At 42.0% G+C, this 18,214-nt stretch overlaps 1 protein-coding gene across 4 annotated transcripts in view; it reads left to right on the plus strand.

The window, feature by feature from the left end:
- LPP (LIM domain containing preferred translocation partner in lipoma) overlaps nt 1–18,214 on the plus strand; it is a 692,086-nt gene that overhangs the window by 168,541 nt on the left and 505,331 nt on the right. For all 4 annotated transcript variants that reach the window (XM_040481153.1, XM_040481156.1, XM_040481155.1 and 1 more), the window contains one exon: nt 7,136–7,199. The gene's annotated coding sequence lies outside the window, so the exon portion shown is untranslated. The remainder of the gene's footprint in view (nt 1–7,135; nt 7,200–18,214) is intronic.

Here is an 18,214-nt window from a genome sequence, read left to right on the forward strand (position 1 = left end):
TTTATTTTATTTTATTTTATTTTATTTTATTTTATTTTATTTTATTTATTTTATTTTATTTTATTTCATTTTATTTTATTTTTATTTTTTTAAATTTTTATTTATTTTTATTTATTTTTATTTTTATACTATGAAATTTATTGTCAAATTGGTTTCCATACAACACCCAGTGCTCATCCCAACAGGTGCCCTCCTCAATGCCCATCACTTTAAAGTTCTCCTCTCCATTGCTCAGGAAGTGGAGTTTTCACTGTTTCAGCCCTAAGAGTTCTAGCATTGCATATTTTGCACAAGTGTAACGTGCATGAGCCGTCAGTCCCCAGGTTCTCGAGGGTCGCTATAATCCCTCCATCCCCTTCCTTTCTTGCTACCTCTATCTTAGGATTTAAACAGGTTTGGATGCTTATAGTCTTTATCCTGTCCCTGTGTTCACATCACTTTCTAGATTTCTGCCATGCCATTCACCTCTGAAGTTCTCTTTTAGGTGCGTTTCTTTGTTACATACTGGAAACAGAATGAGTGTGTGGGTCTGAGAGATAGGATCTCCATAGGGGATATAGTCAATGGTGTTGTAATAGCATTGCATGGCGACAAGTGGTAGCTACGTGTTAGCATGATTTATAGAGTTGTCTAGTCACTATGTTGTGACCTTGGGACTAATGAAACACTGTGTATCAACTGTACTTCAATAATTAAAGAAAAATAGCTAGGATATAAATTCTAGTACCATAACTTACTAGGTGGGTGAACTCCATCAGATTAGTTAATTGTTCCGAGCTTTGGTTTATTCAGAGGCAAAATGGATATAGTAATGACTTCTGAGAATAGTTTTAAGGAGTAAAGTATGCAAAATGTTTAGCTCAGTTACAGAAACACAGTGTGTTTAATAAATACTACTTTTACCTTGATTAACTCTTTTTGTCTTTGATCTTTCCAATGGTTAAAAAAAAATTTTATCCCAGTATAGTTAACCTACAGTGTTAGTTTCATGTGTACAATACAGTGATTCAACAATTCTATACATTACTCAGTGCTCATCATGATAAGTGTGCTCTTAATTCCGTTCACCTGTTTCACTCATCCCCCAAAGCACCTCCCTCTGGTAACCCTCTATTCGTTCTGTGTAGTTAAGAGTCTGTTTGTTCCTGGTGTGTCTCTTTTTTTCTTTGTTCGTTTGTTTTATTTCTTCCATTTCACAGATGAGTGAGATGATATGGTATTTGTCTTTCTCTGAATCGCTTACTTCACTCAGCATTATCCTCTCTAGATCCATGCATGTTGTTGCAGATGGCAAGATTTTGTTCTTTTTTGTGACCAAACAATATGCTCTTGGGTGTATATATGTATGTGTGTTTGTACCACCTCGTCTTTATCCATTCATATATCTATAGACACTTGGGCTACTCTCATAATTTGGCTATTGTAAATAATGCTGCAATAACCATAGGGGTGCATATATCTTTTCAAATTAGTGCTTTTGTATTCTTTGGGTAAATAGCCAGTAGTGGAGTTATTGGATCATATGATAATTCTATTTTTAATTTTTTGAGGAACCTTTTTACTGTTTTCCACAGTGGCTGCACCAGTGTGCTTTCCCACCAACAGTGCAAAAGGGTTCCTTTTTCTCCACATCCTCACCAACACTTGTTTCTTGTGTTTTTGATTTCAGCCATTCTGACTCGTGTGACATGCTATCTCATTGCAGTCTTGATTTGCATTTCCCTGACATTGAGTGATGTGGAGCATCTTTTCATGTGTCTGTTGGCCATCTGTGTGTCTTCTTTGGAGAAATGGTTGTTCATGTTTCCTGCCCATTTTTTTAATTGGATTGTTTGGGTTTATTTGGTGTTGATACAAGTTCTTCGTATATTTTAGATTCTAACCCTGTATTGGATATGCCATTTGCAAATATCTTCTCCCAGTCAGTAGGCTGTCTTTGAGTTTTGTTGATTGTTTCCAGTGATTTCTTTTTCTTTTTTGTATACATAACATGATTTTTAGAATTCATTATTTGAAGAATTTATCCCTCTCTCTCTATGTATCTTTCTCCAGTCCTTTCTTTTTAGATTTTATTCATACCTACAATCCTAAGACAAAACAAAACAAAACAAAACAAAAAACCCTATTTCTACTTGATTTATGTCCCCTTTTATTTTGCAAGTTTGTGTAGAACTTAACATTTTTTTTGACAAATAGTGTTTTTATCTACATGAATTTTCTCAACTCTTGCCTACATCTTTACTTGTATATTCAGCTTTTATTATTCCTCTTGTGGAAAACATTTGTTTACCCTTTAATGGGTTAATGATGACTGGGTCATTGCATGTTACTTAACTCCTCATTGAACCCTTCACTCAGTAGCTGTTAGAGTTACTCAGTTGAATAATACATTTTTAAATTAAATGTCCAATTAATGTCAATTCAAACATTTACTGAACACTTCTATGATACGCATTGAGCTAGGTGCTCTAGGAATTACATAAAACTCTGTTTTTATGTATTCATGCATTCATTCATGGAACATATTCTTGAGTACTCAAGATCAGATTCTGGATTTGAGGTTCAAGAAACTGAGACAAAGATTTATCTCCTCAAGGCATACAATCAATAAAAATGATAAGACCGTATATTAACTTTAGTGATTTAGATATGGATCCAGGCATTATGAGATGGGCTGCTTCCCCAAACCTTTCTAGATTGGGAAAAGCTTCACAGCAGGGGGCGTACTTAAAGTCTGAGTAAGGGTCTTAAAGTCCCCTGGGAAGATAGGACCTCTACAAGGGTTTAGATTGTGTTTGGTTATTAAGCCAGTTGTGTGAAACCCAACTGCTTGTGTTACCCTTGACTCTCTTCTTGCCTTCAATTGTATGCATCCAATGTTTTTCATACTTCTGTTTCTTTTAGGGGTCTTACAACCAAGAGAATAACTGAAAGATAGATGTGATGATATTATAGGTTTGCTTTTGTGACCTAATTACCACAAGGATGCCTATTTCCACATTCTCACCATAGCAATAGTAACACATATACAGAAAAAATAATCTCATGATAATATGATACATTACAAAGTATTTCTCAATCCTTCATTTCATTTACTTCTTATAGAACAGCTTATGCTTGTGGGTTTCCTGAGTGTCTTAAGCACTGCCACTGATAGATAAGAGCACAAGAATTATCATTGAATAATTACGTGTGGAGGATTTGCAAAGAATTTTTCTCTTTTTATTCCAAGATGATCATGCTGTATTTTCTGATTTTTTTCTAGATCACATGACCAGGTCTGCCCATAACGAGGCGTCTAGGACTGTGTCCCTCTACCACTCTGTGCCTCAGCTTTGTTACTTGTCATATGGGAATATTGCTGCTATTACTAACAATGGCACGAACTCCACCTCACTGGATTGAGATGAAGAATAAAATATTAATCTGTGTGAGAGCATAATGTATGTAGCTGGTCACAATCGTACACACAAAATGCACCTTTTGATTGACCAGATTGTCAGCGACTTCAGTCGAAATGAGCTCAACTTAATTTTTACCTGTTTCTCCAAGCTTTCTAAGGTAGCTTCATGTCTCAGTGTCTCCCGTTTAGCCCAAAAGTGACTGCAGGCAAGTGCTATGTGTTCAGTAAACACTTGTTGATTGATTTTTTTTTTTTTTTAAGTACTGACCTTCTGAAGTCCAGTGCTGGAAATGTGTAAGCCACTTATATTTTTCCTTAGGATTCCTAAAGCCTGTCATTTAATTTCTAGATGATAAGTTCCATTGATAGAACCCTTATAAATATCGCATTAAGAAGCTGAGCATTACCTTTAGGCCAAAGCAATTTAGTTTTTAAAAATCTGATTAATTTCAACACAATCAGCCAGGATGTCAGAAGATCTCAGTGCCTCTGATAGATGCTGACAGGTGAGGAAATTAAAATCAGGGAGGGAAGCAATTAAATACTGGCAAACATTACTTTAATGAGACAACCAAATCATTCATAAGCCATGGAATATGTTGTATTCTTGATAAGTATCTTAGGGTGGCGGGTGAGAGAGTGCATTTAAAAATGTGCTGGAGTGCATTTAAAAATGCTCTTTGTACCTGATCTGATGATGGGAGTAGAAACCTTTCAGTGTTTGTTACTTAATGCCTTTGGCCTGGTCTAACATTTCAGTTGTTTTCAGAGATAGAATTCCTAATGATCATGTTAGAGATTATGACGTTGTTTAATTGAGGCAAATCTAGTATACCATTTAGTTTAAACAAGGAAATAATTTAATTTAAACAGATCTTACCGATCCTTTCACCCCACCGCTACCACTACCTAAAACTTAGGCAAATGCACAAAATCCAGATAAAATAATTTTTGGCCTTTTCACAAGTAAGTGGTTTAGGGATAATTGTGGTCAAGACCTATGAAGAGTGGGAAAAAAAAAAAAAAGAAAGCCATTTTATACAATTGCTAATTCAAAAGACTTGGGAATTAGAGTGCTAAGAGCAGAACCTAGGAGCTCAATTCTCATTCAGCTCTTCTTTTCAGAATAACACTCACGTAATCAGAAAGGATATCTGCGAACACAGAGCTAGCAAGTTACCTATTAATTGCATTAATTTTCTTAGTTCAGGGTTTTACAAGGCTCTGTCATATTGTGCTCATTGGTCCTATAGCACTTGTAAAATATCAAGTATTAAGAGGTATCTTTACATTGGCTACAGTGATTCTGATGCCAGTTGGTTGTGTTTGTAATGTTAAGTTCATCTTTCTAGGATTGTGTTGCTTAAAAATTGTCCTGGGGTGCAGGTTTCGGTTTAGAAGGTACCGTGGTTTGTGAAAAACCTACTGGAATGGTTGTCTCTGCTCTCTTCATTTCTCACAACCTTCCATTCCTTTCTGCCTTTGTTCCTTATTCCCCACCATGTTTCTTTCCTCTCTTTCTTCTTCATGGGCTTCATTTGCCCTCCCCTGGTTTTCCTGAAATAGAGTGTAAATTATCAATTATTCTATACCAGCTCCAAATAGGCCTGGTGAGTCTTGCTTTTGTATATATTTAATTAATAGGTTGATTTTTGTAAATTAAATAGTGAGTATACAAGTTTCTTTATTTTGGGTTGAAATTGCTTCTGAAAATGAGAACGTTTTTCTTGAGAGAGGATGGGTGGTTTGACCAAGGGTACAGACTGCCAGGGTCTCGGTCAGCGGTCATAAATACAGAGGCAACTAAGGATAACTGAGTTTATTAGCAACATGCTAGAGTGGGGTTTGTCATTTGTCCAAGATGTCTTTATGGGTCTAGTGGAGAACTCCATTGCATTAGGTAATACCCATGAGTTTACCGAGGACACATGACATTCAACCATGTGAAGAGGGCCGGTGAACTTCTCAGCTAGGAGGCTTCAGCTTTTCTACTGTTTAACATGAGACTTATTGACGAGAGAGAATTCAGGGGCACTGGCTTCTGTTGTTTCTGTGGCTTGTGTTTTGACAGTTTGCCAAGAAGGTTGCATCTCTGAAACTGCCCTGGGGAGAGCTGAGAAAGTCTTCATGGTAACCCTGCATTGAACACTTCTTTTGCCCCAGCTTAGTAATGTGTCACCTTCTGGTTAGACCACAGATGTGAAGTCTTCTCTGTCTCCTTTCACTTGCAAAGGAAGCAGGACTCAACACTAAATGTGTTTTGGTGCTTTGACAATCGACTTTTAGATGGTATATGCTCCCAAGTGGGAGGCTGCATCATGTAATAGAAGGGTCCTTACTGGTTTTGGTATCACAATTTGAGGTTGCATTTTTACCTGCTCCATATTAACCATACGATCTTTAAAGTTTGGTTTCCTTGTTGATAAAGTTGGTCACAAAGATGATTAATGTTTTGATTTGGGTGGCTTATGACAAGAATTTCTTGCAGAGTATCCTATCAGCCATGTCCTACTCTTAATCTTATTTGAGTCCTATATGAAAATGGGATAGATGAGTAAAACTTCCCAGAAGTCTCCTACTTCTCAATAAATCTGTCCACTGTATTCAGTTCCCTTGGTCTTCTGTTGGAAGCTTCATCTCTCTGAACCTAAGGGGCAAACTTTAGGCACAAAGTCACAAGCTTTAAAATTACTTGAGATGTACCTGAGGTCTTTCACCTAAGGCCATATCTCTTGCTTCTTGGCTTGAGGGGACACTTCATTTTTCAATTTTCAAGTGTTGTCTTTGGAAACACATATTCTTTGTTGTTGTTGGGGTGAGGCCATGTGAGATACACATAGTTAATATTGAGGTGCTTTAGAACTAGGCGTACGGATCAAAGCAATTCCCACCCCTCAGGTATTCTCTAGTATTGTGTGTTTATCACATCGTCCTTTGATCAGATAAACATGGGCTCACATGAGGAAATATTAATGTTTTGTATACCATCACTTTCCATTATCTACAGATAGGAAATAATGGAGGAAAATCTTCCCCAAAAAGTTGAACTGAAGTTTGGCTATGAAGTAGATATTATAAGCCCCATTTACATATGAGGAAATTGGCACTCAGAGAGTTTAAGTACCTTGCCCAAGGACATTGTTAAGAGGAAGACAAGTCTGACTGGCTCTAAATCCCATGTGTTTTTGCTGCTTTTTCATGTCAATCAAATAGCTGGTTTCATTTTATTATTCCCTCCTCCCCCCAACCTAGTGGATAAAGTCAGTGAGTTTGTGTTTTCCCAACCTAATAGCCCGGGACAGACTAAGATATAAAAGAAAGATCACTGGGCCAACAGGTGGAGCCCAGAAAGTCCAAACTCATACCCTGCTGTATACTATACTGTGTAGTGTTGGGCAAGTTACCTGCCTTTCCTGAACTTCGGTTCCCACATCTGTAAAATGAACACAGTGATACTCATTCCCTGTATGTGTGTGAAGTTAATCATGAGAAATATGTTAGTTCCCTTCTCCTTCTCTCTGTTCCTCCTGGAGCTTCTGTTTCCTCACCTGTGAAGTGAGCAGATGATTCTCTTCCTGCTTCTTCACTGGGTTGTTATGGAGTGAAATGAGATGACGAACGTGCAAATGTTTTGCAAAACAAGAAACTGCTATATAGATAGAAGAGTTTATGATTATTAATGATACATATAGCTTAGTACCTAAGAGTAACATTTACCTATTTTATTTACAGACGCTAGCATAGCAGTTTGCTGAACCTGGTGTCCACTGACCATTTGAAGAGCTAGTTATCTGAGGTAAGAGAGGATAGGCATCTTCGTATTTAAGAATTGCTAATGGGCAAGTTACCCAATAATGTTTACAGTTGATTTTACTCCCAACGGAAGAAATACAAAAGTATTTCCTGAGCACCAAAACCTGAAATATGGCCAAAGCAATGAACTGCCATCCTTTTATCTTTTTTTGATTTAATTTTCCCTTTCTTCTTTTTTTTTGTAAGTTTTTAATGTATATTTTTATTTTGGAGAGAGAGAGAGAGAGACAGAGCGCAAGCAGGGGCAGAAAGAAAGGGTATCTGAAGCAGGCTGCAGGCTTCAAGCTGTCAGCATAGAGCCTAACGTGGGGCTTGAACTCTTGAACTATGAGATCATGACCTGAGCCAAAGTTGGTCGCTCAACCAACTGAGCCAGCCAGGCGCCGCTAATTTTCCCTTTCAAGTCCTAGCACAAAGATCTGGGCAACGCAGAAGACTCAGACTTAACAATTATTTACGTACCCATGATATGCTGTGTTCTTATCTACTCTTTTTTGGTGTCCCCAGCTAGCATGTGGCAGGACGGCTTCTCTCCAGTTTCCGAGCCCTTGACTGGCTGAATTTTTCATTACACTATGCTGCCATGCTACCTGGCTTTGAAGGGATCAAACTCTACTTGGTGGGGGCATCTCTCAGCTTCCCTAGAAAGATCTCAAAATGACATAATCCAAGGCTACGACGATGACAACAAAATCCTAAGAATACAGCAAGTGAGTTAGAGGTTTTTGAAACTCAGGACCCATAGTATCCAGATGCCACTGTTCTGGGGGACCTGTGTGAAGGAGATAGACTTTTGGCAAAAGAGTGTTATTTGCGTTGAGTTTGTCAAGAAAACAGAGGCCAGAAAAAAAATTCAAAGGAAGCACGATAGTTGCAAAATGTGCAAGATGTGAGTTTTCTTTTGCGGCTAACCGGCTCATAACTGCACTTCTCAGCTAGGTCTGCTGTATTCGATGTCATCTATGAGAAGACTTGCGCCATAAAGAGGAGACACAGTCAATATGGTGGGCCTAACTGCAGACCCTGCACTGTAGCAACTTTGTAGAAGATTTTATACCAGCACTTAAAGTACTGTAAACATTTGTTTTGCTGAATATTTCAGTAATTGTGTTGGTATGTTATTTCTATGATCTTGAACTTAAACATGGCTTTAGTTACAGAGACCTTTGAAAACATTAAAGTCTGTCGCTGTGCCCCATGTTTGTAGGACTTAACAGTTTAGAATTGAGTGGAAATGATGGTATTACAGTAACATGTTTTATTCATTAATATGGTTTTAAAAGCTAATATTCACACACATCAAATAAGAACACGTCATGTGTAAACAAGGTGGGTGACGCACAGCCTGTGAAACTCCTCTATAATTAGATCAGGATGGCAGCCACTTGTTTAGATTTTATTCTCATTCCCACAAAAGAGATGGTTACAAAAAAACCGGTAAGGGGGGGGGGGCGCCTGGGTGGCTCAGTCGGTTAAGCATCTGACCTCGGCTCTGGTCACGGTCTCATGGTCCGTGGATTCAAGCCCCGCTTCGGGTTCTGTGCTGACAGTTCAGAGCCTGGAGGCTGCTTTGGATTCTGTGTGTGTCTCTCTCTCTGCCCCTCCCCTGCTCGTACTGTATCTCTCTCTATCTCTCTCAAAAAAACTCCGTAGTGGCCAAAAATACATGAATGGCTCCTGCCCATCTTTTGGTCCCTCTCTAGTCCATAAAATACTCCTGCAAAAATTCCGTTCCGATATATTTCCTGTACTTTCGTGGATAAATATGTTAGAAAAGAATGTTCTGTAGACATGTAATATCAAAATTTTGGTAGCTCTGTTAGGAAGAGGTCTGAGTTGTTCATGTCGAAGCTGCAGTTCATTAACTTTTCTCCAAATACCAGTTGTTAAATATTAATAGAGTAAGCTTTGAAAAGTGGCTGTGTGCCCCCCTTCTGCACTGAACGCATCTTGAAACTACAAATAGGAGTTTAAACAAGCCTTGAAAGGTTAAGAAACAGTTGCTCTCCAGAAAGGTGACTTTTACCTATATCTGATCCCTCCATCCTCTGTATTTTGGAGCTCGGGATGGGTGTGAGAAGGGAAAGGTAAAAACTGCTCAAATAACCTCTGGAGGGTAGAGAAGGACATATTCTCAGGGCACGCTGCAGAAATTTAAAATAATCTGGTGGTAATAATTGGTATCGGTGGCAGTAATGAAGAAAGAATAACAGTTTAAGTAAATAATTAGACTTGACAGTAGATGTGTCAACAGGTACCCACTTAATGAGCGTAATCATTGTTTTTCTCCGCTTTCAACGTTGATCCACTGACTGTGGTGTGTTCCCTGTTCCACTTCCAAACCAAATCTATTTAAAGCTGCGCTTCATGGAATCTGAAACCCTGCACCCTGTTTACTATTTAGAGCTGATACCCAGTGTTCTTCAATAGGCAAGATCTGTACTTGAACGAGAATAGGCTTCTGGCCTCCTGTAGGCCGTTGATTATCCTTGTTTTCCACCGGGTGATTCATTAGCAAGGATGAATAATACTGAATTAATTATCATGGACTTGTCTATATTGCTAGAGTGAATTGTTGATTATAATTTGATGGAAACAGCCCTCCTGTACCTTAAATTAAATTAATCAGTTACTGCTTTTTTGAGGTGGAGGAAGAGGCAGTGATATTAGAATACATGAGATGATTTTCTTAGTTACCTGGATAGAATTGCATTGTTTGGGGGAGCGAAGCCATGTGTTTTATGTTATGTTGTGTGAAGCAGAAGTCATGAGAATCTAATTCTAATCCCAGCTCTGGCTGTGTCACCTTGGCAAGTCACTTTCCCTCTCCAGGGGTCCATTTCAGCATCTAACAACAGATGGAGTTGGACCAGTTGATCATGGCATTACTTCTAGTCAAATGTCCTATTGTCTGTGATTTTGTTTCTTAGCCAGTCTTTTCTTTCTCCTCCTGTCATTTTTCCAAAGTCATAGGAAAGTCTTATGACTCTGCTACGGAGCCAGTGCTGGGAAGTCGGTGTCTCTATTATCCTTGGTTCTTTAACGTACCAGAAGAGCAGTTTATGATTTAAATTCTGTGTGTACCATGATAGAGTGTTTATGCACGGATCATCCCTTACCTCCAGCAACGTTCAGTTTCTGGTTAGAAAAGAGAAACAAAAATCCATCTTCCTTCTTGTTTTTCTACTCCATAATCTGGGTCCATTTCTAGAGGGTCTAGGACACTTATCCCCTGGTTATGTTGATGGGTTCCTCTTCTGTTGTTGACTTTTCCAGGTTGAGTCATTGACCTGTAAGAAGAGGTCAGAATGTCAAAGCCAGAGGGGACTTTAAGAACCAATTGGGGGGTGCCTGGGTGGCGCAGTCGGTTAAGCGTCCGACTTCAGCCAGGTCACGATCTCGCGGTCTGTGAGTTCGAGCCCCGCGTCAGGCTCTGGGCTGATGGCTCAGAGCTTGGAGCCTGTTTCCGATTCTGTGTCTCCCTCTCTCTCTGCCCCTCCCCTGTTCATGCTCTGTCTCTCTCTGTCCCCCCCAAAAAATAAATAAACGTTGAAAAAAAAATAAGAACCAATCGAGCCAGATTCCCTCCTTTCAGAGACTGAGATTTGTGGTCAGGGAGGGAGTCCGATCTGTCTGAGATATTAGTGGCAGATCTTGGTCTAGAACTTTTCTTCTGACTCCATAGTTGTAGCTCTGTTTCAGGAGAGCTGTCTCTTTCTATAAACTGTCCTTTCTGTTCCCAATATTTAAAGGGCCAATCTCTTTTGGGCAAAACCCGTCTCAGTGTCAATGCAGGGATGCAAGATGCTTTTAAAGCAAAAATGGATTCCAGGCATCTTTGTTAATTCCTTGGGGCAATGGAGTAGAGAATTCTGGCTGGCTTCTGCTGACTGTTTTTTATTAGGAGACTATGGATTCCCCTGCAATCTTTCCTGTAAAAGATTACTTGACCCTGACATCACCACTGTTTCCTCCACCCGCCTCCTGCCCTTTTTTGATCCAGTGAATTATAGGAAGCTGGGGATGAGCTCCTAGCTGGCTGTTTACTGTGCATAGTTGGGAACATTAATAAAGGGAAGACGGATGAAGGATTGATAAGCAAGAGGACAGGAGAGTAATAGCCAACACAGTGAAATCTAGTTCAAGGCCTGTAATTCCCAGGTGTAGTGCTACACAGGATTAATAGCAGCGTCTCTCATTCTTTCAGACTTTCTCTCTGCTTTGTTCTTATGGGACTGGGCTGGGCCTGAGAAGCAGCTGGAATGATCTTTGCCAAAACCAAACTCATGTTTTCATGAGATTTCCAGGTCCAGAGAAGAGAGTAGTAATTATCCATCATTGAGAAGATAATTTGGAAGCCACTGGATCTAAACACTTATCTTGGACCTCCTAATACTGAAATACAGAGTGTGGAAATCATTTTACTGAGTCTGAAGTTCATTCCGGCTCTCATCAATGTGCTTTGACTCTGGTGAAGCCATGACCTTCCCTTGAACCTCAGTTTCTCCATCTCTGTGATGGGAAGAGAAGGAGGGGTGCAAGAGATGATGTCAAAGCTTCTCTCATTCCTGATTTTCATGGGTCTCTGATTAGTCTAAGGCCCCATGGCAAGTTCGCAGCTGAGCCAGGCCTTGAATTCAGAAGCGTCTCTGTGTGCTTTGGGGTGCCCGTTACCATAACTTCTACTGCCCGTGGAGGTTCTAAACAGTGCCCTTGCATCCCGCAACCTTTTAAAAATTAAATACATCTTTTTTCCCCCTCAGTTGACGGGTCTCTTTGATTTTGTCAAGGGACTTGCCTAAGGCAGTAGTTTTCAATTTGTGTGTGGTGCCTGTGTGTGAGGCACGGGGCGGGAGTCGAGGGAAGAAGATTATGGAATATTTAAAAACTGAGGGGAATCTTTGAAATAATTAGAAAATGCACATCTTCAGAGAATGCTGTCTATACTTTTAGGAGGTTTGTAGGCCTTCCGAAGGCCAATGGAGGTTCTAATTAAGCAAAAGATGTTCTTCGCTGTTTGGCTAACATACATTTCCTGTTGCTGTTGGACTTTTCCGTAGTTCACCTATAGTCCTACTCTGAGTTTCCACCTCATTTGTAGTGTGACCCTGGACATTTAAATGTGCCAAACTGTTGAGTGATATTTTAATATTGAAACCGCTGTTCTGCTAGCTTTACTCACTCACACACTCACTCACGTTCTCACTCACACAAATTACCTTTAACCCAGAATCAGCACATGATAACCATTTTAGTATATTATTTCATTTAATCTCCCAAAACAAAACAAAAAAATTACTTTTTTTTTTTTTTCCATTTTTCACGTACAGAAACTGAGCTCAGAGTGGTTGATAATTTGCCTAAGCATGCAGCTAATAAATAGCAAAGTCTGGATTTAAATCCAGATCTGGTCCTACATATGTGATTACCTCCAGAAACCATACTGAATATGAATAGGGACAATGAAGATTGCATAAACCGTAGCAATCCCTGGTAGAAAATGGTGAATGGGCCCCAAAGGAGTGCAGCGAATGTGTGCTGTGGGAGTTCAGAGAGGGACAAGATCATATATCCTGAGTCATTATATGATAATTTATTAATTAAGTGCTTATCTGGCAGCTTCAGGCAGACTAAGAAATTTTGGACAGTTGTATAAAATGTATTCTAAGTCACTCATTTTTTTTTTTTTTCCTTTTTCTTCAAACTTCTATCAGGCTCGTGGTCTCGGTTTCTCAATTTTTGTAAGTGAAGCGAGGAGGAGACCAAGAGAGATTAGAATCCTAGCGCCCTGATACCTGTGAGCTGGTCATCAACTGAGTTGGAATGTCAATGCTTTGGGGAATCCGTTGGTTGTTTTCTCCCTGTTATACTGAGCGTGGGATTTTGAAACAGAGATAGACTTCTGACCGTGCACGGATCAGCACAAGTGCAGATGTGAGCAGCCAGAACCTGGATCGCGCCAAGATGTAATGTCTGCCACGTGTGTGAAGCTAATGCATCGCACTCGGTGAGGCGCTGTGAGTGTACGTGGGAGCCATGGGAGCGAAAGCTGGTGTCAGAGGTGGAAGGGGCCTCCGAGATGATGAGGGGCAATGCCTTCACCTCTCTCATGGGGAAACGGAGGCAGAATAAAAACCAGACTTCCTACCAACCTCTGCGGGGGATCTACCTGAATTTTCTGTCTTCTATTGGCTAGCACTCACACAACAGAACACAACAGCTAGGCTTGGTATACGGGGATTGGGAATCCTGCGGAACTCGTGGCGTGATCTTGAATACATTACCTGATTTCTTTGGGTCTCGGTTTTGTTGTCTGTAAAATGGAAATCATGCCCCACCGACAGGACTGTTGTGAGGACAAGTTCAGTACACAGAGGCATCTTGTTAATGTCATTGATAATCCTCATCATAGCTGAAGAGACAGGCATGGTTGTCCTGTTTCTACAGATTCTATTTCCTGATTTCATCATGGTACTTTTTAGGTCCTTGCTTCTCAGGGTTTGGTCTGAAGACCAGGAACTTCAACATCACCTAGGAGCTTGTTCGAAATGCAGACTTTAGGCCACACTCCACACTTCCTGAATCAGAATCTGCATTTTAACAAGATCCCCAGGTAGTTCCTTCGCTCCTTAGAGTTTGAGAAGCATTGTTTTGTGCCTGAGATCAATGTCAAGGCTATTGGCCATGGCCTGGTGCCAGCTACTGGCACACTGCCAGCCTTCCCGGGGCATGCCTTACCCATGCCTTGCGAAGGTGGGAGGGAAGCCTGTGAAGTTGCTCCCTGGGAATAATGGAAAACTGGGTTGAAGGAATCCAGCAGCCTTTATCTTTTCAACGCCCTTCATTTCCTCAGCAGTACGACTCACAGGGGTCAAACTGGGATTGGATCCCAGATCTTTCTGCTCACAAAGTCCATGTTCTTTTCATTAAACCGTGATGTCTCAGTCAGGAGGAACGCTGGGCCGTGCGGATGAGAACTCTCCTTCCCCCCATAGTGCGAATGTTTCCACACTGGCTGTTTTACTCTATTACTCAATTCCTAGAGGGGAGGAATTAAAAAAAAAAAATAATAATAATAAAAAAGAAGCTTGAGTCGAAAGCCAGGATCCTGCAGCTTAATCAGTTATTTTCGTTTTTTAATGAGGGTGAGTATTGTGAAATAAGTAATTATTAATTACTCAAAACTAATGAAATATTTTAGTTTCCTTGCTAAAAAAGCATATGGAAGCGAGAAGAAAGCATATGGGTGTTTTTCGGGAAGCATATTGGTGAATGGACAAATTACACAGTGCCAATGTGCCTTTGCTGCCTGGCTGGGGCCATCACTCTGTGTGCTGGCATCCGAGTCCTCGTGTGTTTAACGAGATTTTTAAAAATTCCCATCTGATGTGTGCCTTGGGTTGCCTCTGGAGTTACACAGCTCTGCCTCCCAATTTTCCTGCCATGATTTCACTGGCTTTGCTAGTTGAGCGCCACCTGTTTCGAAGCCTCTGCCAAAGGTGGCTTCCCCAGATGTACCCCATGCTCTGCTGTAGAATCAAGGGGTCGGCCCAGCTGATGGCTGCGTGTCGAGACTGTCCACCTGATGCTTTTGCACAGTGGTGAAAACAGTACCCTTTTAGACCGTAGGGCTGGATCTCCTTGCTCCGACTGGGGACTCTGGAGGAGACCTGGGTCAGCCATTGAATCTCTGCATTGCAGGTTTCTTCCCTGTGACGTCGGGTTGGTGATGCCCGTGCTCCTCGGCTCACAGGCACGGCTGTTTATCCAATTTGTAGTCCATGACCTTTGCCCCTCCTCTCCTTTCCTTTATGTCTCCTGTCTCCTGCTACGTATTTAGTCAGTCTGGTAAATAGCTTGATGGATTTGGAAGAGGTTGAAACTATTTTCGCTGCTCTGGGGATTGCATACTTCTAGACTTGGAATGATCAGATGCCGCATGATATGTTTGAGAAGGTTCTTGGCTGAGTGTCAGAAAAACTGAGGTTGCAGACCAGCCTGGCTTAATAAGCATTTACATAGCACCTACCGAGCAGGGTGGGTTGCTAAGAAATTGAAGAAGGGAGGTAGCAGGGATGTGGAGGTGAGTTTGAGTCAGGGCCAACCAAGACTCAGTGTGATGCATGAGCTCAGTAATTACACTTTGTGAGTGAGAGAATTTTGAAGGCGTCTTTCTACCTGGGGGTTTCTTGTAGAAACTGGATTGGAGTCCACTTTAAAAGATGGTTAAATGGACTCGGATGGGATGTTATAGGAAGTGGAGGGGAAGCCTCTGGAAGTCAAGACCCAGAAGCAGGTGACTACCAGCCATGTCCAGAGAACAGGAAGTGGCTAACAGAAATCTTCACTCAAGAGAAATCACTTCTGTTTTGGTGGGACTGTGTCTACCCATCTGCAAAACGTGAGCATTGGACAAGATGGCTGTCAAGAAGCTTCAACTCCAACTGGAATTATGTAAGATCTCCTATCCTGGAGCCAGATAAGCCATTGAGCTTGACCCTGACAGCTGATAGAGTCAGTGGGACAGGGCCATCTTCCTACTACCCCACATGGCATCATGATGAGGGACGGGTGGAGGTGACCATTATTATTCTCACCTTTAAAGCTTTTTTGATGCTTATATTTGAAAGAGAGAGAGAGAGAGAGAGAGAGAGAGAGAGAGAGAGTAGGGTGGGGGGGAGAGAGACACACACACAGAATCTGAAGCAGGCTCTAGGCTCAGAGCTGTCAGCACAGAGCCTGACGCGGGACTCAAACCTGCGAACCCTGAGATCATGACGTGAGCCGACGTGGGACACTTAACTGACTAAGCCACCTGGGCACCCCTATTCTGGCCTTTAATGCATCAAACATAGACTGTTCAAACGATCTGAGACATAAAACGAATAAGACATGGGACCATATAAGACACTGCTGACCCTTCTGCTGCATAGGACCAGCTCCTATAAAATGTCACCTCCCGCCATTTTGCCTGTGTGGGCCCTGCTCTCCTGCTTAAAGGACAGCTCGTATCCTACCTTTTACGGAAGCTTTCTTTCTCTCCCTCTTGGCTCTGACATACACAGTCTCAGCCTTGGACTGTGTTAGAATGAAACCCTATTTTCTTTTTTTTTTTTTTTTTTTTTTAAATTTTTTTTTTAACGTTTATTTATTTTTTTTGGGACAGAGAGAGACAGAGCATGAACGGGGGAGGGGCAGAGAGAGAGGGAGACACAGAATCGGAAACAGGCTCCAGGCTCTGAGCCATCCGCCCAGAGCCTGATGCGGGGCTCGAACTCACGGACCGCGAGATCGTGACCTGGCTGAAGTCGGCCGCTTAACCGACTGTGCCACCCAGGCGCCCCACCCTATTTTCTATTGCCATCTTTTCATGTTTCCTCACACCCATCCTCTGCCCCTCCTGTACACATATTATAAGGCTTCTGAATCTCAGGACTGCGTTCTGCTTCTCCAAATTCCCGTCAACTCCTGGTAGTGCCCTATACATCGTGCCCAATAAAGAAACCTATAACTATGTTCTTCAACAGTTTTTCCCATTCTGTGTTGCTTGTGTTTAAGATGGCTATGACACTTGGAGGCGTACAGAATTTCAGAACTGGAAAGGGACCCAACAACTGCCTAGAGCCCTCTCCCAGGGAAGAAATGACTGACCATACTTCATCTGCCCAATCAGCAGTAGGTCTGAGAAGGGCGCCCCCGTCTGACCAAGCAGGAGAGGGAAGGTTACGCCTTGAGTTCCTGCTCACCACTCAGGCCTTGGCTGGGTTCCTCCTTTCTCTGAAGACCTTTAGGAATAAAGACGGTACACACAGCACTATGGCTGTGTGGAGCGGGAGAGAAACAAGGGGATGTTTCCTGGGCATCTGTTATGTGGCAGTCTTCGTGACAGGCGCTTTCACCTCCGTTAGCTTGGTCCGTCGTCATAAGCTAGAATTTACACTCCGCGTGAGGGAGACAGGTTGTAAATGGGATATTTAGCAAAAGCCCCTCCTTAGAAGCTCTGATGAGCACACTGTGCTGGGTAGGCGCTTGTGATCAAGACTGAGCAAGACTGAATTGGGAGGGCCTGTGTTCTCCTAAGTATATAGTGGAGTCTTGGGAGATCCAGACTCGTGTCTCACACATGACTGTTGGCCTTATTGGCTCGTACTTGCTCTTATTACGTCTTCCTCCTTCGTCTCCCCAAACCTGCAATCCTCTGACTCTATATTTCTTCCCCCTGCTCACTTTCCTTTTCCCCATCTCTCCTTCGTCTGAGCTAACCCTGGGCGGCCCGAGGTTCTGTAGGCTCTCCGAGAGCAGAGTTCTCTGTACTGGACTGTGAAAATGCCGGCAGGGAAGATGAGACACAGATCTGTTAAATACATAGTAAAAATAGCTTATGATCTATGGGATTCGGTATTAAGCAAGATGATATTAACGAGGTTTGAGTGCTGTTCTGAAATGAGGCAGCTGCACACGCACATTGGCTGCTTTTCCTCCCTACCTCTGGCAGCTTGTGAGAAGTGTTGCCATGACAGTCCTTGGGCTCTGTTTAGATCAGCTATTTTCTGAAGGAGCCCCTGACCTTCCCCACAATAGAAACCGTCGATGTGGTCACGTCAGTGCCTCTTCAGCCGCTGTGTGACTGGTGAGCCCCAGTTGTCACTTGGAAACTGTTGGAAGCTGTAGGTCAGGACACAGACATTGAACGCTTGGGAGTAGGAAGGGCTTTTCAATATCCTCCACTCATTTGCTGGGTGAGGATACTAAGGCCCACTGAGTGGCAGTGACTTGCTCAAGGTTACAGAGTGCAGTAGGGACAAGGGATGGGAACTTGGATCTCCTGATTTCTCCTGTTCCGACTGTGCCACACGCCCCCTGCCCGAGGGCTGTGGATGGAGATGAGCCAGGCCTGGGGACGTCACTGTCCCTAAGGGTGGGCAGAGGAGTCGAACTGAGAGAGGAACTCCATGCAGAGGAAGGAATGAGGAAATGGTGGGGAGTTACAGAAAGTGT

This window comes from Herpailurus yagouaroundi, unplaced genomic scaffold (assembly GCF_014898765.1).
Source record: "Herpailurus yagouaroundi ecotype Mexico unplaced genomic scaffold, PumYag 159, whole genome shotgun sequence".
Taxonomy (NCBI): Eukaryota; Metazoa; Chordata; class Mammalia; order Carnivora; family Felidae; genus Herpailurus; species Herpailurus yagouaroundi.